This window comes from Panthera onca, chromosome B1 (assembly GCF_046562875.1).
Source record: "Panthera onca isolate mPanOnc1 chromosome B1, mPanOnc1 haplotype 2, whole genome shotgun sequence".
NCBI classification, from domain to species: Eukaryota; Metazoa; Chordata; class Mammalia; order Carnivora; family Felidae; genus Panthera; species Panthera onca.
Genome location: NC_138342.1, coordinates 159,099,039 through 159,123,429, shown reverse-complemented (window position 1 = coordinate 159,123,429; position 24,391 = coordinate 159,099,039). Strand labels below are relative to the sequence as shown.

Genomic DNA, 24,391 nt, shown 5'->3' with positions numbered 1-24,391 from the left:
GAGGGCCAGACACCATGCCAGTCACCTGCAGCCACAAGTAAAACAGTACACCTTCCCATTCAGGAGCAGAATAGATTTGGATAATAATTCACCCTCTCATGTGAGGAGTGTTTTAATAGAGGACAACCAAAGTGTGAGTTGTCTCTGCTATTCCAGCTTCTGTGTAAGTGCGGGCTGCCTCTGTTTCTAGCGCATGCCAACCTTGGACAAAGAACTTATCACCTTTTTTGTTTTCCCCAAAGAAATTCACTCAAACATCCAAGGAAGAAATTCTGACTGTATTGGGGATTTCATAGAGAAAGTGAATGAAGAGTCTACATCAGATAGCATTCAGAAGACCATGTGTAGGCCCACCATAGACAATACTGTCTCCAAAGTCTCTTTTGGCCCTACTGATGGGGTGGGATGGGAGGTGCTCTCTCCTATAGACCCAAGTCCCATGTCTGCCTGACTCAAGTCTTAGATGCTCAGTAATAGTTATGCAAACTATTAATTTTATTGTGCTAAATTAATGGGTAAATTACTGTTTTCTGTTGTGGTAAATACACATAACATATAACTTACTGTCTTAACCACTTTAGGTGTGTAGTTCCGTGGTACTAAGGAAATTCGTGTTGTTTTTGCTACCAACTCCACCATCCATCTCCAGAAATCTTTTCATTTTGGAAAACTGAACGCTGCACCCATGAAACAATAATCCCCAATAATACCTCCTTCCCCAGTCCCTAGCAACCACCATTCTACTTTCTTTCTTTTTTCTTTTTTAATCTTCCCTTTTTCTCCACATGCCAGCCATGGGTAACCACTATTCTACTCTCCGTTGCTATGAATTCAACTTTGTTTAATTCCACATCTATAAATGAGATGCAATATCAGTCTTTCTGTTTCAGGCTTATTTCACTTCGCATAAGGTCCTCCAGGTTCATCCATGTTGTCTCAAATGTCAGGGTTTAACTCATTTATCAATGGATACTTAGGTTGTTTTCATATATTGGCTAATGTGAATAATGTTACAATAAACATGGGAGTGCAGGTATCTCTCCATGATAGTGATTTCCTTTCCTTTGGGTATTTATCCAGAAGCAGGATTGTTGAATCACATAGTAGTTCTATTTTTTAATTTTTTGAGAACCTACATACTGTTTTATATAATAGTTGTACAATTTACAGGTTGAATGAGTAAATGAATGAATGAAAAAGTGAAAGTAAATTTGAAATGGAATATGAAATTTGAAAGTAATGGGTTAAGCAAATCAATTTTTGTAAATTTCTTAAACTATGATTCCTTGAAAAGACTTTTCTGCATGCAAAATTTGAATCCTTTAAAAGCTATAAGTAAAACATTTTTAAATTATTGAAGGAATCCTATACTGAATTATTAAAAATTGAAAAACTACAAATACTTTTGTAAAAAATCAATAAATAATTAGCAGAGTTAGGGACACCTTAATGAGCTTCTGTAAATTTGGATTTTCTTGTATTGGGTTTATTCAAAGTTAAATTAATATGCATATGATTCAAGATCTCACCTCTCTCTCTCTCTCTCTCTCTCTCTCTCTCTCTAGTTTGGAAATTCAGGTCTACAAAGCAAGACCATATTTCCCTGGAACATCCAGGAAGTGAAAGCTGCCAATATCTAACTGAAATATTCAGGGGGAAAACAGCCAAAATGTCACATGGGTGAGAAATAACTTTCAATGTCCCATCAAAAGAGCTCTTCAAGTTATATATTGATCCCAACACAAGGAAAATATGCCTAGAAATTTAATTTGACATTTACAATCAATAGCACTCAGATGTCACTGGAGCAGAGGGTAGAAAAAAAGATGACTTTAAAATTACAGCCATGAATTTATAATTACAATAATGAATAAAAGTAAATTTATTGAATTAGCATTTCTAGAGTCTAGAGAAAAATCAGCCTGCTACAGCATATTGCTGAAGAACTGGAGAGGCAGGATCTTGGTTTTTCACCTCACTAACTCATCCATGCCTTCCTCCTTATCCCATCATTTGGGCCTTCATGCTACACCTTTTGAGATGTGGTCACTTTTGTCTACAAACTACTGCACATTGACCTAGTGCAAAGATTGAGCCATTTAAGAACTTGCTATGAGGGGCGCCTGGGTAGCTCAGTCGGTTAAGCGTCCAACTTAGGCTCACGTCATCACCTCACAGTTTGTAAGTTCGAGCCCCGCACCGGGCTCTATGCTGTCAGCTCGGAGCCTGGAGCCTGCTTCAGATTCTGTGTCTCCTTCTCTCTCTGCCCCTCCCCCACTTGTGCTCTGTCTCTCTCTGTCTCTCAGAAATAAATAAATGTAAAAAAAAAATTTAAAGAACTTGCTGTGAGAATTAAACTTTGCCTATATTCGTTATCTTATCATTGTCCAAAAGCCCTAGAAAAAAATCCACTTTGTGTTCCAGTGGAGGAATGCTTTGGTGAAAAAAAGAAAAGAAAAGAAAACATTGTGTACAGTAGGTGCTTAAGGATCTGTATTGAATCAGCCAGAGTCACTGACATCAGTAGTGTCTACATAAAAGTGCAATCCATAAAGTCACAGGACACAACAAACTGCAAATAACCAATGTGTTCTTAAAACAGAAAGACTATATGATTGCACAGTTAATATCATAATCATAAGTACTTTGGGGCTTCTTCCTCAACTTGGTGAGTTCTTCCTTTCCTCCCTGACACACTTCTCTTCTTTTCCTCTACCATTCTTCTGATGACTTATCTTGTCTCAGAGCACTAAATGCCTTCCCTTTGCTAATGTGCAAAGTTCCATCTCTGGCCGTGAACTTGATTTTTAACTTTAATATTTCTTTCCTCCTAGCTACCAATGCATATATTTTGATGTTTAACAGGCACCTCATACTTGACGTGTCTCAAAGCAAAGTTTGTGATTTCCCCTTCTCCAAAGATACTCTTCCCCCAGTCTTTATTTCCACTAACGGCAACTCCATTCTTAAGACAGAACCATCTTTTGACTCCTCTCTTTTATCACAAATCACATGCAGTCTACAGTGAATCCTTGTCATCAAAATATATACATTTGAATCTGGCCAGTTCTTACTATTTCCTCCCTAGTTCCATCATCTATCACTTGGACTATTGCAATAGCTATCTTACTGGTCTCCCTGCTTCTGCCCTTCTTAAGAGCTGACCCTCACCCATAGTCTATTCTTAACACAGTAAGCAGAGTTGGCCTTTCAAATTACACCCCTCCTTTACTCTGACCTCTGTGCTTTCCCCCTTCTCACTCAGAGTAAAAGCCACATTTGTACAATGGGTCACCACTCAGCTCACCCCCTTCAAATATCCCCCCCTTTCATTCTAATTTTGGCCACCGTATTCTCCTTGATGTTTCTTGAACATGCCAACCATGTTCTCACCTTGAAAGATTTGATTGTTCTGTCCCCTGTGCCAGTGATGCTCTCCCTATAGACAATGATTTGGCCTCATCGCTCAGTTCCTTCAGCTTTTTGCTCACATGTCATTTAATCATTAACACCTGGCCTGACAGCCCTGCATGAAATGGCAATTGCCATCTCCCCACCCAGCCCTACTGCCTCTGCATTCCCATCCTCATTCTTTGCTGTTTCTCCATAGTTTTCATCATCATCTGGTCTACACTTCATTGGCCTGTTTCATTTGCTACTAATAGCTTCCCACTGGAATGTAAGTTTCACGAGGACAGAAACATTTCTGCTGCCTCTTTTTGCCACTGTATTCTCAGTGCATTCTTATTGATAGTGCTTCAGTAAACATTTTGAGTGAATTAAAATGGGTTATAGTTATCATTCATTCCAAAGCAAAGCTGTATTTGCCTTTTGGAGGAGTCCAAATCTCTGGATTACTCTGCAGTGTCTTACAGATGATTTCAATACTGCAGGATAATTACGCTCTGGGTTCCACCATTGGGTTTGCATTTACAAATAGGTTGTGAAAGAATTAAACATTTTTTTCATAGTTGTTCTAGGATATGCTATTAAAGCATTATTGAGTTAAGATAGCATGTGTTTGTACACGGATAATTTGGCTCTTTAAATTTTCAGAAGTCTCTTTTATCCAGAGTGGTTCAAGTTTGGTAAAACAACGCTACAGATCTTAGTTACTCTAGGAAATATATCCCTACTTACAAAATGTTTTCCAGGCAAGCCTGCACACATTATTGGGAACATACCAGTAATAACTAGAAGCTATGGTTGGTATCTGCTTCCAGGAAAGAAATAAGAGCAAAAATCTGTGATGTCCTCTTGAACTCAGCACTATACCCAGAACCATGTCAACAATGTTACTGACAGGTAGGTTTAGATGAGGGACATCTGTCCCTTCTGGTCATATGCCACATTGGTTCTGCTCCATCCAAGCTGCTAAAGGGACTGTGGATAATAGTATATCAGGTCTTCTCCAGTGATGAATGAAAACACATAATGACACATATATGAGGAATACACCTGTTCACATGTAGGGAATGAATTTAGGGATAGATTTCAACTCTTCAATCTGACTAAGAAGTCATTTCAACATAGAAGTATTTTTTACTTCCAAAATAAATATTTTTTAGTTCCAAACCAAAGGAATATTCTTTGGAAGGTAAAGTATGGAATGGGAGTCAGATTGTTTTGAATAAACACTGCATTAGAATCATAAGGTCTTGTCCCTTATATGGGTGGCTTTGTAGTTGGGTTTCTTTTCAGAGGTTTATGTCAGTTAAAAGCCCTCATTAGTCTCTGTTCCAGCTATAATGGACCTAGAAGATCTAAACACGTTCTGTACCTTCCTTTCTGACATCACTGACATTTCTCGTGTACTTCTAAATATAATTCAAATACTGCCTTTTCCATAAAGCTTTCTCTGTTACCCCTAAATTAACAATCTTTTGCTCCTTTGGATTCTCAAACACACACACACACACACACACACACACACACACACACACATAATCTTGTATCTGAATTTGCAAGACTGTGAGATTGTGAACATTAGGGACCGCTCATTCTTTCAACTTCCCCCTCTGTAGATAAATCCATTCCCTAGTGTCTCTAAACAATGACTATCATCTCTGCTTTAATCACTTGTATCACAGTGGTGCTACTGCCTGTTCTTTTGGTATGGATTTGGCTCTCCACTGACAACAGCTTGGACCAGGCAAAATGTTCCTTATCCAGTATTTGAGCTGTAGCAGGTCTTTTGTTTGGGTTGATTTGTTAAAAGAAAAAAAAAAAATCCCGGCCTAACAATAAGTCAGTGATGGTCCACAAAAGGATTTTTTCATTGGAGGTTGAGGGAGAATATGTGCTATAATTACCAGGAGCTCTAGGGAAGAACTCAATGGTAGAGATGGTGTTTCAAGCGATTAAGGGATTTTTAAAAAATCATCTTTTCTTTTCCGGATTTGGAACAGCTTAACTGCAATAAACAGGTTTTCTGGAGGAGCTTCTTGGGAAATGGCTATCGGGACTTAAATTCCCAAATGCTTTTAGGTGGATGCCCCTGCTCTGTGTTCCCATTGACCTGAGACACACTTTCTTCTAACACAGACTGTACTTCATTGTAATTATTGTTCAACGTGTATTTTCGATGCCAGGCTATGAATCTGGAGAGGCCTAGTAATCAAGGTTATCTTGTCAACCACTCTATTCCCAGGGCCAGCAATTACTTGCAGAATGGATAAATGGCTGTGTGTGGTAACAGTGTGAAATTGGTTAGCCAATACTTGGGAAATGGTGTTTTTGTTGTTGTTGTTGTTGGTGGTGGTGGTGGTGGTGGTGGTTTTTTTAATGACTGCTCACCAAGATACATGTCTCAGAGTAAAATTTTATTAGAATTAGTCTCCCTTCTTCTCTACAAGGTGGACATTTAATAAAATAGTGCAAGTTAAAAAGTAGTTTTATGATATCCATGGATGTATTAGAATGGACAATATGGTTTATCTGAAGTGCTATCCAGACCGAAGATTTTAAAGAATGATGGCTTGGAAATAGGATGCAGTGAGCATTGTACAAAGGGGACATTATATAAACACTTACTTAGATGTTAATTACTTACTTACTAACACTCTCCTAGAAACTATTACAGGATACAAAATATATATGTATAATGTTGGTGTAAGTCATGTGCTTGGAAAGCTCAACAGTACACAAGAATAACATAGTATGTTACTGATTGGTAGATGGAATTGCTTGGAATAACAGCAAATAGGTAGATGCTGATGAAGTAAACACCTGGAATTGCTTGCTGTGATCTGAATTGATTAAACAAATATTGATTGAATACTCATTAGGATAGCCATAATAACAAATGATTTACATCCATTAATTGATTTGATCTTGTCAGACATCCAATTAGGTAGTTTTATTTTCATTTCACAAATAAAGAAATTAAAGGTCAGTTATATTGAGTAGTTTTTGAGAGATCTTATGGCCAATAATTGACAGACATGGAGTTTCAATTCAGTTACAATGTATCCAACAACCCAAATGGTTTTAATCATATCATGATGGAAATAGAAGGGAGAACAGCCAAAGCATGTACAAAGACCAAGAAGAAGGGCGTATCTGAGGAACAGAAAGATAATTCGGTGCAGCAAATAATGACAGGAGACAGTGGTAATGGTTATCCAGGTAGGCAAAGGAAGTTTGAAGATAAATCTGGAAGTCTCTATATGACATACATTGGTTTATTAGTAGGGAAGGGATGCTCTTTGAATTGCTCTTGTAGACAGATGATTCTGGCTTCAGTGTGGATACCAGGAAACTAGTGAGGAAGTTAAGATTGCTAAGGGGTTCCTGGTGGTTCAGTCGGTTAAGCATCCAGCTCTTGATTTTGACTGAGGTCATGATCTCCTGGTTTCGGGAGTTCGAGCCCTGCAGCAGGCTCCACTCTGACGGTGAGGAAACTGCTTGAGATTCTCTTTCTCTCCCTGTCTTTCTTCCCCCCTCTCAAAAATAAATAAATAAGCCTTTAGAGAGAGAGAGAGAGAACGGGAGAGAGATGCTGAAAGGTTGGGCAGTGCTGGGTAAACCCATCAGAATCACCTTATCCAAATGAAGATAGAGAAAATACAGCATTGCCTTTAAGGAGTCTTTCAGAGGAATCATGGATCTTGATAAACTGTGTGATTTTAATGTCTTTTTCAATTTAAATATTATGACTTCAAGGAAGATATGATATTAAGGGGAACTGAATAATTTTGGATACAAATCAGTTTAAAAAGTGTTTTCTTCAAATAATAATTAATATACTGATGGATATATTCTTGGCAAGGAAAAGAATGCTCTAAGAATCACCCTATCAATATAAGAACAGAGTTTTTTTGTTATACCAAGTATATAGGACAAATTAAATTTTTCCTTCTTCCCTTCCAATTCCCACCACAGAGGTACATAAGATCGATGGCTTATGTTCTTCATCTTCTAGTTCCTTTTCTATGCAATTCTATGCATATATATGAAATATATTTTTAACAATTGCAAAGCATCCCATAGGAAATATATGTTATAATACAGTTAACCTTTTCTTTTTTGATGGATAATTAGGTTATTTCCATTGTCTTGTTGTTACAAATAATGCTGCATAAATATCAGTGTGCCCTCATCTTTGTATTCATGTACTGCATATGTATGTATGTATCATGTATCATGTATCATGTATCATGTATACACGCATATACAGACTTTTTCTCATGAATTCCCACATACGTATTTGTTGGGTAAAAAGGTATGAGCACCTTAAATTTTGACAGGTATAGACCTGTCCAAATGGACTTCAACTATTCATAGACCTAACGACAATATATGAAAGTGTCTGTATCTTTCTTCTTTTCAATTTACTTCTTTGTTGTCTTTTAAAACGTGACCATGCCAAAACACAGAAAATAAATTAGGAATTAAAACACTGTACATAGCAAACATAGCATTGACTGGTGCTCTACTCCTAGCCCAGCCTCCTACCTTCTCCAACAGAGGTGATCAAATGTTAAATTTTGTGTTTATTATTTCCTTGCCTTTCATTTCCCTGACCTTTTTAACCTAATAGAGGGTGCTGCCTGTTTTTGAATATATGAAAACAAGTGTCAGGCACCTAGGTGACTCAGTCAGTTAAGCATTGGACTTCGGCCCGGGTCATGATCTCATGGTTTGTGAGTTCAAGCCCCACCTTGGGCTCTCTGCTCCCAACACAGAACCTGTTTGGGATCCTCTCTCTCCCTCTCTCTGCCCACCCCACCCACTTGTGCTCTCTCTCTCTACCAAAAACAAATAAAAATTAAAAAGAAAAAGAAAAAGAAAAAGAAAACCATGTCATACCTAGTCTTCTAAGGAACTTTTTAAAATTCGGTTGTGTTTCTAAATTTATCCATGTAGACAGTTAAATCATTTTCACTGCTATATAACATTCCATCATGTAAATATAGCAGAATTTATCTATCTTTCAGGGACTACTGAGTTGTTTCTGGTTTTCTGCTATATGGATAGTATTTTTATTGGCATTCTCAACATGTCTCAAGATCCATGACCTCTTGGTTATAGATATCAGAAAGGAATTATTATAGTCGATGCATGCAAATGTGCATTGTTATAATGATATTTCTCCCCCAAATCATCATTGGTCAATATACTGGCCTGCCAGGCAAGCTTTTGGGAGGGTTTTTGCCTCTTTTGTCTTCTCTGTATGAAACACTGTTACCCCCAGCTATATGGATGGTTTGAGCTTTCATCTTCATATATGCCTTCACTCATGTCTCCTTAGTAAAGCTTCTCTGACCATCTAATATATAATTATAACCGTATTCCCATCCTCGCACCTTGCACATAGGAAGAAATAAACAAATATTAGTTAAAAGAATGATTGAATGACTGAATAAAAAAAGATTCAGATGTAACCCAAGGAAAAATATCTTATGTGTAAAAATATACATGTGTTTATGTGAGTGTATAATATACTGGATTCCATGAACCTTGTGACACAGTAAATTAGGAAACATTGGGTGGATGAAAAAAATGTGTATAGGTATGTGCATGTGTGTGTATAATTGTATGAATATTTTTACATTACATAAATTTATGTAAATTTACATTTACATAAAATCAAGATAGAAGAAATACAAAATTTTAAAGTATATATCATAAAACTCCATCAGATTGTAGTTATATTTGATAAATATAACTACCTGGATATCCACTTGGCATACTCTTTGTGTTTATTCATTAAACAAAGATTTATTGAACACTTCATATATGAAAGACAGAGAGATATTGTCCTGAAGGAGAATTATGAAGCACATGATTTCTTTTTATTTCTATTTTGTTTGCCAAAAATTATACTTTTTAGTATAGAAGAGATAGCCACAGGGATAATTATGGACTATATTTTGATTTAGAACTACATTTGATAAACATTGACACTAAAAGAACACAGAAGAAATTAGCCATGTGATCTTAGATTCTATAATATTAATGATAGGGAAAGACATACAAAATTATTTATGCTAGTGTTTATAAAGACACCTTTTGAGAAGAAACATGAGAGTATGATAAAATACCCTGTAAGAGGCAAAATACAAATATTGTGAAATTTTGCTCAATTAACAAAATAATATATATTAAGGAAATGTCTGACACCATATAACACAATCTCCAAAAGAAAATGATATATTCAATTGAAAGCAGGTACATGAGACTTATACTCCAGGAAGATAGGGATGGTTTAGAAATCCTCCCACTCTTTTGTTGTGTTCCAGTGAAACCTTATTGCAAAGAACTACCCTTTCTTAGATAAAACAATAGATTCTCTGCTTTTTTTACCTATGACAAAGCCAAAAACACACTCTCCAAATTCCTTCCCCCACCACCCCCCTGTCCCCAGAGATGATTAATTAAACTGTTTGTAACCACTGATCCATATGGGTAAAATACTTGATAACTTGACCAAGTTTTACTCCCACCTCTCTTTCCCTCAGATCCTGAATTTTGACTCACCCTCAACCTGATCCAGCATTGCCCTGTGGCTCCTCCTTACTCACCCCTTTCAAGATTCTTCTGACCTGAAGAAAAGTCATTTCCTCCTCAACTGTTAGCCCACTCCTTTATACCTGATTCTTTGTAGCCTTGTTTACTCCCGCTACAAAAGAAATTCCTGTCTACCCAATCTTTAAGATACCTCTAGATCTTATGATCTGAGAATTCTCCCTCCTGTAATTGTTCTCCCCTTATTGCAATAATCTTCTCAAATAGACTGTCCTTACTTAAGTCTGGATTTGTTATTTATTTGACCCAAGAAAAAATTAAATGATGGAAAAAAAAGGAAGAGTTAGTGGAAAATAAGAAAAAAATATTATAGAACAAAAGTCTGCTATAGAAATAGAGTAATTGTAAATGGATTCGACCAATTAAAAAACAGACTCTGAGATTTAATTAAAAACAACACAATACAAAATCTGCTGACCAGACACATACTCAAGGAGAGAATGGTTAAAAATGAAAGAATATGAAATGGCATCTTAAACAAAATTGAACCAAAAGAAATGTGGGCTTATAGTCAAAGGATCTGATTAATTAGTATTTAAGGCAAAAGCAGCATCATGTCCAAAAACATTATTTACTCACTCAAAGTATAAAAAAACAGCTGTATATACATATATGCATCTAACAACGTAGTCTCTAAGTGTATCAAGCATCGACTGGCAGGAATGTTGAGAGAAAGACGTAGCAGTTACTGGGAATTTTAACACCTCTTTTAGAAATTAGCAGATTAAAGAGGCAGAAAAAGCAGATTTTGAACACTAAAAAATATTAATGATAGTCTACACTCAGTGAAGAGAAACAGTATTTTTTAAGCACACACAAACATTGACTAAATAAAAAAAAATTTGTCCTGTATTAGGACACAAAGATAATCTCAATAAATTTCAAAGAATCAATATAATATGAAAGTATTGTTCTTGTAAAATCCACTATGCTCAGAAACTGAATAATGGCTAAATGACTTCTGGATTCAAAAGGAAATATTAAAGGGGCATCTGGGTGGCTGAGTCAGTTAAGTATCCCACTCTTGATTTCAGCTCAAATCATAATCTCACAGTTTGAGAGATCGAGCCCCGCACTGGGCTCTGTGCTGACAGCATGGAGCCTGCTTGAGATTCTCTCTCACTCTGCCCCTCTCTCTCTCTCTCTCTTTCTCAAAATAAATAAACTTATAAAAAGAAAATAATAGAGAAAATTAAGAAGCATTGATAATAAATGATAATAAAAGGCAAATTTGTGAGACAGATCTAAAGCAGTGCTTAATGAGAAACCAGAGCCATAAATACATTTACCCAGAAAGAAGAAAAGTGAAGGTAAATGAACTGAGTACTCAATTCAGGAAGTTAGGGGAAAGCAATCAAACCCAAAGAGGCAAGAAGAAACAAGAAAACAAGAGATAAAAGAAGATTCAGTGAAATTTAGCTAATAATGAATAGTAAAGAAATTAACAAATGGAAAACTGAATCCAACTGGAAAGGATTATTAAAACACTTTTGTGAGGAGTGATCTCCCCCCCCCCCCCCCCCACAAAACATCCAGAGGGAGAGAGAGAGAGAATAGTGCAAATAAACACAAACACAATGGAGAATGACAAGGTCAAAGTAGCTACAGAATAAACATTTTTTTTATTTATTATTTTTAACGTTATTTATTTTTGAGAGACACAGAGACAGAGTGCGAGCAGAGGAGGGGCAGAGAGAGAGGGAGACACAGAATCCGAAGCAGGCTCCGGGCTCTGAGCTATCAGCACAGACCCAACTCACAGATCGTGAGATCATGACCTGAGCTGAAGTCGGATGCTTAATGGACTGAGCCACCCAGGCGCCCCCAGAATAAACATTTTAAAGGAGGACATAACTATATAGATTTTTAAATACGCTATGAATTATCGTAAGTAATGAATGAATTGAAATCCTGATGAAGTTGACAAATTCCTATAAAATATATAAAATTCCAAAAAATAAAACAAGAAAAATTATGTGGGTTTCATTCCCTAGAACAGCATGAATGAATGCATGAGCCTTTGTACTTTCCGAGCATCTGGTTTACAACAAAGATTCTAATTAGTTTGTTGAGGAAGATAATAAATGAGTGGGTGAATGAATGATTTTCAGATGCCTCCAGTGTCCATTGCAAGTCCTGTTGTGATGCTGAAATGCGTAGTGTGGGCACTGAGATGGCTGAGATAGGAACAAGCCAAGCAGGAGGAGGAAGGATGTGGGGAGCGGGATGGCAATAACTCTAAGATTTCAGATCTTTTTAAAAATAGACTTTGAGAAGAGAAAAATGTTCATGTAAATAAAAAACCTTCCCTTTTCATGAGCTGCTTTAACTTTGGGATAACCAAAGCAGGGTTTCCTTTTTGCCTTTTCATAGGCTGCATCCTAAAGCCAATTTCCATGATATTAGAAGAACAGAATTACTAAGAGCAAGGCAGCTTCTTTCAGGTAACGTTGAAGAGCCTGAGGGAAATCTGAATAAATAAGAAACTGCAGATAAGGAAGCCTGTATTTTTCTTCCCTTTGCTGAATGACAATTGGCTCTGAGGTGCGAGTGAGCTTGGGAAAAGAAAGACCCTGCTGTGGCAATATATTTCAGGAAACGATTTAATAGGTTAAATGTGATAAATTTCAGATCAAATTAAGGGCAAACAGTTTAGTGGCATGGTAATGGCGTTAATGGCATTCTCAGTTGGTGCCATTTCAAGGTGTTTAACTCAGGTTGGGAAATGTGGTGTCCCCGCTAGACAAGTCCCTGTGCCTGTGCCAATTCTCGGGGCACACAGCTGGCCTAGATCACAAGCTGCACATGTGCCAAAGAAGCCTGCTTTTGTAACGATAATATAGATTCTCCTCATCCCAGGTGTTGGGGTTCTAAAGACTTTCCTTTCCCAGTAACATATTTAGTCTGCCCACCGGGGAAGCTAAGACCTAATCACGTCTGTGTTGGATTGACTCTTGCAGTGTTTCAGTGCTAACTTTGTCTTTACATCTGTCTCTCTTTTCTCCCTACAACCAAAATGCTTTTCAAGGGGATATTTTCTTAATGCCCCAGCTTCACAAGAGCCTTGGAATTCAATTCTGTTCCCTTTAGCATCTGCCCTTTTCCCCTAACTTCTCTCCATATATTAGAAAAAAAAAATCTTTTTGGATATCCTTAATATTTATGGCTTCAGAGGAGAGATGTGTGAGGTTAAAGGCTCCAGGTTGAAAAGAAAGTGTTGAAAATATCAAAGATGATCTAATCCTTAATTCATAAAAGATAAATTGCTGCTTTACACTCTCTGCCTGGTCTCTCAGCCATGACTGACCTTGCTTTTTTAGGAAAATTGGCACACTCAGTCTGGGCAGCTGGCTTTACTGAATGTTACTTCCTCTTGATCCTGTAAAATCCTGAATCCTTTATGCCCCACTTGAACTCCATTCAGGCAAATCTTTAATTCACTTTGCTTTAGTTTTCCTACCTTAGTTTGCTTTAACCTGGGCCATTTTTTTTTAAAGTTTATTTATTTATTTGAGAGAGAGAGACTGTGTGAGAGTGTGAGTGGGGAAGGGGCAGAGAGAGAGAGAGAGAGAAAATCCCAAGCAGGCTCTGCACTGTCAGCTCAGAACCCAACTTGGGGCTCGATCTCACAAACTGTGAAATCATAACCTGAGCCAAAAACCAAGAGCCGGATGCTCAACTGACTGAGCCACCCAGGTGCTGGGCCAATTTTTAGTACAAGGTATTCGATGAAAGAAGGTACTTCTCTATTTTACCTTACATTTAACTGTTGCCTTTAGATCCTATAATGTTGCTGACAGTAGGTAACACATTTTAAAACCTGTAGATACGATAGATATTTGAAACAAACAGAACAGATAAATGGTTATGTATTTATAACCATTATATAAAACCTATTGCATAAAAACTTCATGCAAATTGATGAGGACATCACTAAGACCAAAAAGAGAAAGTGTAATATACAAATGTACATAATGCAAAAGAAATAATGCAAATACCTAAAATATTTATGACTTTCTAGTAATCACAGAAATGCAAATGAAAATATTGAGATTAACCTTTTTGCCTATAAAAGAACAAAGAATAAAATAAATATTATTAATGTTGGTGGGTACTGTGAAATGGTTGCTGTTATAGACTATTTGAATATAAATTACACAAACATCTTAGGAAGCTATTTAGTAATAAATGTTGGTAACATTAAAAATATTTATCCCTTTTAAGTACTTTTTCCCCTTCTAAGAGTTCATGCTAAAGAAATAATCAGAAATGTTCAGAAAGACTAATGCAGAATCATGTTTATCTATAAAAGAAGAAATCCTTTTTTGAAAAAGTTAATGTTGATAAACAATAGAATGGTTAAAGTAATTTTGGTCCTTCCATAGAAAATGGAATATTATTCAACAATTGACTATTATGTTTACAGAGAACTTTAATTATGTGAGAAAGTTCTTACAATGTTAGTAAAAAAGCTGGGTAGAACGACATTTACAGGAAAATCTCAAATGTTTCTGTTCTGTATCTCTGTGACTTCCATCTATCTTGTATTTCCTCTGTGGAGCTTGTTCACTCTCTTTGTCTCTTCTTAAATATGGAGAGTTGTTTTTTTCCTCTATCAAAAGAACAAATTTAGATTAATCCCTCTTCCTAATTTCTCAACTATGAACCCAAGGTCTGAATAGTACAGGTTTTTAATAGTGGGGCTTCAATATCAGTCAGTCATCATTCAGTCACTCAACAAATGTTTATCGATCACAAGCAATGTGTGATCAACTATTGCTTGTAATATTGTAATAATTTCAATATTGTAATAATTTCAACTATTATTTTGGTGTTAGTGATTCAACAGTGAAGAAGAGAGAGAGAGAAAGAGAATCTGCCTTAAGAAATGTATGTAGGTATCTGCTCTGCTTATGATGGGGTGGGAGAAAATACAAATAAAAGAATGTTGAGAACCAAGAAATCATATGAACAACAGAATGGAACAATAATAATTAGGTACAGCATAGATGCCGGGGAGTAGTTTTAGCCAGGTTGGCTGGGAGAGGCCTCTAACCAAGGTGACATTAGATGTGAAATCTGAATAATGAGCAAAGGAAAACACAAATGCAAAGACCTTGGAATGGTGTACTAGAGGAACAAAAAGAAGGTCAGTGCAATTAACTAACTAGTGAAGGGGTAGTGGAGACAGATGGGATTAGAGACCTGGACAAGGATGGATTCATGGACCATACTAAAAAGATTGGTTTAGGGGCGCCTGGGTGGCTCAGTCGGGTAACCTTCTGACTTCAGCTCAGATCATGATCTCATAGTTTGTGGGTTCAAGCCCCGCATCGGCTCTGTGCTACTTGTTGTTGTTTTTTTTATAATCAGAAGCTATTGGAGGGTTAGTAGTAGTGAAGAGATACAATCAAAGCTATCCTTTTTTTAAAAATTTTTTAACATTTATTCATTTTTGAGAGATAGAGCATGAGTGGGGAGGAGCAGAGAGAGAGGGAGACACAGAATCTGAAGCAGGCTCCAGGCTCTGAGCTGTCAGCACAGAGGCTATGACCAAAGTTATTCTTAAGTTTACTTAAAGTAAGTTATTAAGATTATCCTGAGCATATTGTGGCAAATGTACTGTGTGAGGCAAAAAAGAGACAGGAAGATCTGACAACAGACAGTAGGGTCATTGAGACCATGTCATTGAAATGGTGCAATAAAGTCATATTCAGACTATTTTGAAATCTACCCTGGGGGCTTGGGACTTGCTGATGAATTAGATATGAAGGATGGTAAAAGGAAAGAAATCCAGACTTTTGGCCTGAACAACTGGGTTCTTTATGCACTGTGTAGAGATGTAGTCAGGTTAGACTTGGGAATTTGGGAGTCCAATAAAGAGGGAGAAATTGATATGGGGGAGAAGAGGGTGGTTCCCGAAATTAAGCCCTTTATAGGACATGATGGGGATAGAAACCAAAGCTCAATTGAAGTTGGTTGTCTAAAATATTAGTACATGCACTTCTTTCATTGAAATAGTTTCTGGTGGAAATGGTGAAAAGATGAGATAACTCTCAGCTACTCTAATTTCTCTGTCAAGTCCATGGTGAAGTAATAGAGGGGGAGGGGGAGATTTGGGAGAATACTACAAAATAGTCATCTGAGACTGTGGACAATTAGTCTAACTAGGAGAGCAGGCAATGTTAGTGATGTTTCAGAACTGTAGTCAGAAACTTGAAGTAAGTCCTGTCATCATGGTCTGTCATTTTGTTTTTCCCTTGGGCAGCATTCAGTGGGCCATATGCAAATATGAAGGAAGCACATGTTTGGATTTAAATGAGGTTGAAGTGCTATGAAGTAAGTAGAGTGGAGAGAAATAGAATGTGTCAGGAGGAAGGATTAGAGAGTTAGGGGCTTTCCTGACTGTGAATTCTAGACTGGGTTAGGAAGAAAGGAAGAAGATAAAGTATCGGAAAGTTAAAATGGGGAAAGGTCAATAGACAGAAGACCTCATCAAGAGCATAAAGTTGTTGGCGTGGGAGGACTAGTGGAAGTGAATTGAAGGATAGGACACGATTAATTTTTATTTATTTTTTTAAACTTTATTTTTTTTTAAGTTTATTTATTTATTGTGAAAGAGATAGAGAGCACAAGTGGAGGCGGGGCAGAAAAAGAGGGAGAGAGAGAGAATCCCACATGAGCTTTGCACTGTCAGTGCAGAGCCCAATGCAGGGCTCAAACTCACAAACCGTGAGATCATGACCTGAACCGAAATCATGAGTTAGACACTCATCCGACTGTTTGGGCACCACCCAGGCGCCCCCCTTCCCATGATTATCTTTTAAGCAAAGATTTTAGTGGAATGTAGTCACTGATGATTGTTATAGGAGTGGGTATTTTACATATAAGGGTAGGATAGAATTTAACACTAGTGGGGTCCAGAACCATGAGACCATCTACATATATTTTAAAGTCTCTGAGAATTAATACTGAAAGTATCATTGATAAGGAGACAGTGAACAATATGTTGAAATTATAAATTAAGGAAGGGGAGTCACTAGGAGATCAGGCAATGAAAGTGAAAAGAATAGTAATGGCAAATTCTGATGACACATACAATAATGAGTTTTGAAGGAGAGAGTAGGAAATGTAGTTTGGAAGCATCTATGGAAAACACGGGGGGAATCCTACCCCAATCCTAGGCTTCAAGTTATGTCTCTTATGGGGGAAAAAAAGCAATGTACACCTGAGATGCTGCAGGTTAAACGGTGTTGTGGAGCAAGTCAGTTTTAGTTAGAGCAAAAAAGTGAAAGGGACATTTAATGGTTAATGTTTACTTATTTTTGAGAAAGAGAGAGAGAGAGAGAGAGAGAGAGAACAAGCAGAGGAGGGGCTTGAACAGAATCCAAAGCAGGCTCCAGGCTTCTCACTGTCAGCACAGAGCCAGATATAGGGCTTGAACCCACAAACTGTGAGAGCATGACCTGAGCTGAAGTTGGACACTCAACCGACTGAGCCACCCAGGTGCCCCAATAAACACAAGTTTAAATCAAAACAGCTTCCATCAGGAAGTTCTTTTCCTACAATAACATTTTCTCTCCCACTGGCATGGTGTGAGGGAGCTAATGGGGCTGTCCAGGGCATCAGGAATGCCAAAATAAGTCATCATGAAAGAAACAAGTGACAGAATGGGTTATTGCATTGGGATCTGAAAACACCAAAACTGGCAAGGTTTAAAAAGCAAACAAGAAGCAGGAATAGGGAAACCAGAGTGGGATCCCCAATAATAATGCCTACTATTTATTGGGAAGCTACTATGGACAAGTATTTTACCTCTATGAATTCATTTACTCTGCACACAAGCTTCTAAGGTTGACACTTAACCACATTTGACAGATGTGAAAACTACAGAATGGTGAAAATTGGTAAAAGGCACCCAGCAAAGAAGTACGTATGGGGAAGGGAACACATTGTCTGGCTCTGGAGCCCAATGCCTATACCTGTCTGTTGGGCTACAACTGAAGGTGTGCCCAAGCCAGGATCAAAGAAATCATCCCAATTGCAACGTTTTCCTTAACAAATTGGTCACCAAGTGTAATTGGTTCCAACCTTTAAATGGTCTTGTTCCGCCCACTTCTTTTCCATCCACACTGCTACCACTATGTTCCAAGCTCCCTTTCACCAGGATTAGAGAAATCACATCCTAAAATGTCTCCCTGTGTCTTGCTTTGGCCTCTCCAACCTAAACTCCTTAGTGGAGCTGGAGAGATCTTTCAAAAGCGCAACCTTATTATATATCACTCTCCGGCTTAAAACCTCACTATTGCTTTCCTTTGCCCTTGGGATAAAATTAACTCCACAGTGAAGTTTGAGAGGCATCCATGATTTTCACCCCTACTTACTTCCTCGGCTTTATTTATTTTCTGTCTATCCTCACACTATATACTTCACCCATACTAGACTTGTGTCAGTTCTTCAAAAGATGTGTGTTCCCTCACAGTCTTGGCTATTTCACAAGATGCTTCCTCTGCCTTCAGCCTGATACCTGCCCTTCTCTCTCTCTCCCTGATTTGTTAAATTGTTTTCAGTTTCCAGTAACAAAAAAGCCAGCTAACAATGGCCATGATGATGAGATGTATAATATCCTAATAAGATTTCCTAAGCTGATGTTTCTAGGGTTCAAAGAACCAGCCTTTATATATATATATATATATATATATATATATATATATATATATATATATATATGTGTGTGTGTGTGTGTACACATATATGTGTATATATACATACATGTGTGTGTATATATATATATATACACATATATGTGTACACACACACACACACACACATATATATATATAAATTTCCATCTTGCTATTTTTAGAATGTCAGCTTTTACCATTAAGTTTATCACTTCAGGGGCCAAGGAGATGGATATAGATTGTGTTGAACACTATGATAAACCACCCCAAATCCATTTTGGTCAAGGCACCTGTTGACTCCACCTCTGTGAGTGCTGTTAGCAGACAGCCTTTAGCTGTCAGCTCCTTTGGGAGTTGCCTAGGCTGCAGGGAGCCGCAATATACAAATTACAGACTTTCGTGGCATGGTCTATATACTGTCTATGGTATTGCATATAGTGTTTAAAGACCTGGTCATCTTGTCCTAGCGGGGAACAATTCTGAAGAGCCTTTTCAGTTTCAAAGTTTCTGGTTGGCTAAAGCATTATATTCAACTTCTATCAAATCCAGCTTCTGGTCCCTTTCTTTTGTAAGTGTGATCACAGGGGCATCTGCAAACATCCTGCATGCTAAAGCTGTCTGAGAATATACTTCTCAATGGAGGTAGTTGTTACTGGGTGGTCAGGGACAGCAGCCGATGAGATGACATTTTTGAGCAGGGTCACTTGCCGCCAGGTAGCAAGGAGGATCCCCTTGGTGGTGGTCAGGGATCATAGAGAGTCCCTGTAAAAACTGGTATAATTTATCAAGAATTTGAGAAATATGAAACAATGACAATAGAACCAGGTGGGTAAGTTGAGCTCTGGAAAAAGCTAATAAAAAGCTGAGGGCAATCAATAGCCAATTGAAAACTAAGGGTGAAAGCTAGGGCGCCTGGTTGGTAACATACAAAAAAAAAATATCTTCTCTCCTCCAAAGCCAGGGCAGAGAAGGCAAAGTCCAGGCTCCAGACTTAAACTTCAGAGTAACCAGGGCTCTAAAAGCTTAAATTTACAACCAGAACAGATCTCTTGGAGACTTCTTAAATTGATATGACTCAGATTCCAAACTTTTTATCTCCTGTGTCGTTCAGCAGCTGAAATCTCTTGCTCATATTTTTCACCTGGAAAATCTGTTGCTTTCTTCTGGGCATCTTGTCATCTTCCCTGCACATGTGCAGTTCAAGGGTCACTCCAGTTTTCAAGGAGTTCTTATAAACAGAATTGGGCAACTTCTCTGTGGCTCATGGGAATACATGAGAGATTTTGTTCCCCTTTGATTTTCAGCCACCTCTAGCCAAAAAGACCAATGTGTTCTTTTTGATATCTAACTGTCCAGCAATGTGCGCCCTCAGGGGAAAATCTGTAACATCATGGACCTTACCCAGTGAGATTTCCTTCGTTCGGGAGTGAATCTTCTTACTTCTCCTAGGTGACTTTAAATAGCTGCTTTTTTATATTTTATCCAGAGCTTACAACTGCTCTCTGTGGGAGGGTTTGTTTCATACCAGCTACTCCAGAATTACTAAAATGGGAACTTTCAACATTAGGTTTTTTGAATAAGGAAGAAAGTAGAGGACAGCTCCCACACCATCCACCCACCATCCAATGATACCATTTTGCCTTGCTAGCTCCTTCTAAATTTTTATATTTTAGCTTAAACTTCTCCATCTACAAATGATCTATATTCCTTAACCTTCTAGAGAAGGTTAGGTCCACTCATCGCTGATATATGTTCCCATAGCGCCTATGTACCCACTATCATAATACTCATCACAGTTTATTGAAATGACACATTTAAATGTCTGTTTCTGTAAATAAGCTATAAATTCTCTGAAACAACTATCATGCATCTCATGTTAATTGTTCTATTACAAGGCCTATCACATGGTAGACAAATGAGAAATGTAAATGAATAGAAGAATGAATTTCAGGTAGAGAGGAAAAGTCACATAGTTTAGGATTGTAACATGAACAGAAGAGAAAAGGTTCTGAAAGTCATAACTTTAAATGGTATTGCCCCCACCAAATGAATGCAGCTAGCAGCCAATTCTTGAGTGTGTCCCATCTTCTTACCCATGAGAACCTCACAGGGTCCCATGACAAAGCCCATCTGGGTTGAGACCAGGGCTAAGAAAATTCAGGGGCAGGTACCACTGATGATGATTCTTGTGTTTGCTCTGAGAAATTTGAACCTGCTATTTTGCCAGAGAGAAGCCAGACATCACTTGAGAAGAGAGAGTCCAAAGGCCTTCTGATCAACTGTCCTCCTGTCCTGGCTGCCAAGGCAACCCAATCAGCCTGTCATAACCTTAAAACTCTAAATAGATAGTAGACTTTTTCACACTTTGAGTACTTCTGGCACATGCATTTTGTGTTTCAGTTTTTGTTCATAGAGTTGGGGGTTGGTAAATACATATATTTTGCATTACTTCTTCCAAGATAGAAAATTGGGTATTGAGAAATAAGAAACACTTCAGTCAGCACCTATAATCTATTAAGGCAATTAATCAAACATACACTTTGTCAACTTCCTCTTGTTCTGTTATGTTTTATGACTCTATTATTTCTTCAACAGAATAGAAGGGATTAATCTTCATTGCATGGAAAATATTTGGGAGACAGAAAAAAGTGACTCAGCTGCCAGTCTGTATCTTGTGATTCAAATCAATCATTGGGACAGATTGAATTATTTTTCACTGTAATGTATTCATTAGGCCTTATTGGAAACATTTTAATGCATTATAGGATTTTCTACAGTATCAGAACACAGATCATCACTCGGAATGAACCTGTTCCACAACTTTCTTCTTGCATTGGCTGCCTTCTCTAATAGGATATGAACATTTTCAGTAATGTATTAAAATAACAGTTACAACTGTACACACAAGTTTGTAAGTGCCTTGAGATTGAAAGGCCTAAGTGTAAACCTGAAAGAATTTTTTTAAAACCGGGAAATAATTAATTAATACTGGAGGGGATGCAAGGTTTCCCGGGAGGATCCTTGGGCACGAAGGGGTTCGTTTGTTTCCAGAACTTAAAATTGCTCACACAAGAGAGTTGTTTTTCTAAATCCACTGTAATTCAGGGTGAGAAGTGGACTAGTCATAAACACTCATGAAAATGACCACTCCTCAATGGATTAACATGTACTTATGGAGCATTTATTAAGGCATGAACAATAAACTAGGTGCTATGGGGCTAGAAAGATTTAAAACTTATAGTTCCTATTAGCAATGGACTTAATTCTAGTTGGGTAGATTCTTCTGAGAATAAATTGTAAGTTAATTGTTTAAATTCATATATGAAAACGCCCAGCAGATTGGTATGGATGTATGTCATTAATCAAGTGCACAAGGGGACAAGTTGAAATACAATGTGAGCTTGAGGGATCCTGCAAATCCAGGAGGCAGGTTAAATGTGTCATACATGCCTAGGAGTTCAGAAGAAAACCATCACAGTGTTAATGAGAATCTTGCAGAAATGTTTATAAATGGCTTCACACATTTTCTTTTCTCTGGTATGATTAAGTGTCAAACTTGAAAATTCTACTAGGATAAACTCACGTGAAAATCTTAGTTTCAGGACATCTGATGCCTCCTTTAAATTGCCTTTCCAAAACGACTCTATTTTGTGCTAGAAAGGGCCCTGAACCATTCATTAGGTCCCTGTGTGACCTAGGATCAATTACTTTATCTCTCCGAATCTCAGTTTTGTCATTTGAATAAGAAAGCACAAAGCTAGATAATCTTTATGATCCCTTGTTATTCATGTATAGCTTTAGGAAGAATTCTTTCATTTGGGGGAGGGGCGGGGGCTGAAACATAGAAAGCAGAGATCAGAAAACCCAACTGACCTTCTTGCTCTGATTTGTTGATCCATCTCTGCCTTTCCAGTCAGTTCCCTTGCCCCATTTTGCTTGGCACAGACAGTTCCCCCATGCTGCCAAGAGAGGGTGAGCAGGTGAAGGAAAGTGGCCTGTTCTGTTCTGGTTAGTTATTCAATTCTAAATTATTAATGCCATCCCTGTTCTCCTATTACCTTGAAGTTGTTGGATGCCAAGAGGTATTAATAAAGGATAAGTTTCATGGGGTCAAGAGGAAAGATGCCCAAATACTGCCTATGGTTAGCCAAAGCAGAAGGCTGGGGAAACAAGGTTAGGAGAGATGAAGGAGTGACAGGAAACACATGTTTAATCTGTCAGAACTCTCAAGTATGTAAAGAAGGAGAGATACTATAATTGAGAAGTCTCCATACAGAATTAAGCCTATGAAAAATTAATGTCTTTGAGGGGCAATCAATAATAACAAGGTTTACATTGAGCTGAAAAGCTCATTAATAAATAGAAACATTTGGGCTTGTTTTATTTCCCTTAAAATTAACCCTCTGCAGAAAAGAGCAATATGAACGTGGTAGAAAGCATGAATCATCTATAATGAAGAACTTCTATAAATTTGCCTCTAGAAAGTTCAGGGCCTGGCTATGTGATCCAAAATGTGAAATGGACACTGACCCAAAGTAGAAAGATCTTTGAAAGGAAAGGCATGTGGCATCTCCCCCGGGGAATGCTGTCTGTGGAAGGCTTGCTACCACAATTGAGTCTAGCTATCTGATATGTGTTCTAGACCAGGCGAGAATGCCACAAAATACACATGGCCAGGGCAACAGAGACTGGCAGTGTGTCTACAGGGTGCTAAGCAAGCAATTCTTTAAGGCCATCTTAGAAGGCAAATTCTTTATTTACATATTTTTACATGAAACTGATTACCAACTATGTTGAATTTCACTGAAACGTATGCTTCCTTGAATGTGAAGTGTACACAGAATAACGTCTGCAAACCCCTTTGAATCTCTGGAAATGGAATATTCTCTAACTTCAAAAGTTGCTAGCAATATCTGTAGATCAATAAAGGCAAATCTCTAATATTAATCAAATAAAAACTGTATGTCAGACACTGTTAAGTGCTCTACATATAGTATCCGAACAAATCCTTATAACCTCATCATATGGTTATAATTATTATCTGCATTTCAGAATGTGAAATGTAAGACTCGGAAAGGTTAAGTTACCTTGCTTAAAGTCATATGCTCAGGAGGAGAATGGACCCCATCTCTGCCTAACTACAGGACCTGGCCTCTTAAATACCATCATATATGCTGCACTGTGCATATTAATAACAATAAGAGTTAACAGTGAAGTCTCACATACATTGCTTTAGTTAATCCTTAAAAGCATCTGAAATATATGTTGTCATCCTAATTCATAACTGTTAGAAACCGTGTCTTTGAAAGTGAAGAAGACAAAGTCACGAGCCAGTGGAAGTGCGATAGGACAGACCCACGGACCCATGTCCTTCCCAGCAACCTACCATATTTCAGAAGGTAGGCCACGGGCTTACATTCTTCAGCAAGGAAGTGAGACACAGAGTATTGGCAAATGGATGTTTGATAGTATGATACTGGAGTATGAAGACCAGTGGATTTAATGTCCCCAAATAGATGTTGGTACATGTGGAAATTTGGTATATGACAGGCTTGGCATCTCAAATTACTGGCAAAACAATACACTTTTTAATATAAAACCACTGGGCAGCCACTGGGAAAAAGATAAAACTGGGTCCGTACCTCATACCGTTCACAAAAATAAACTAAAAGGATCAG

General features: G+C 37.7%; 1 long non-coding RNA gene across 3 annotated transcripts in view; it reads left to right on the top strand.

Moving 5' to 3' along the window:
* Positions 1–24,391, top strand: part of LOC132691837 (uncharacterized) — a 168,228-nt gene that overhangs the window by 131,020 nt on the left and 12,817 nt on the right. The window contains exons 4-5 of one of the 3 annotated variants that reach the window (XR_013555069.2): positions 1,566–1,680; positions 4,224–4,305. The exons of 1 other annotated variant lie outside the window; for it this stretch is intronic. This is a non-coding gene — a long non-coding RNA (uncharacterized LOC132691837). Of the gene's footprint in view, positions 1–1,565; positions 2,271–4,223; positions 4,306–24,391 lie in introns of those variants that run through there. One more of the 3 variants, XR_013555068.2, reaches the window with a different exon arrangement.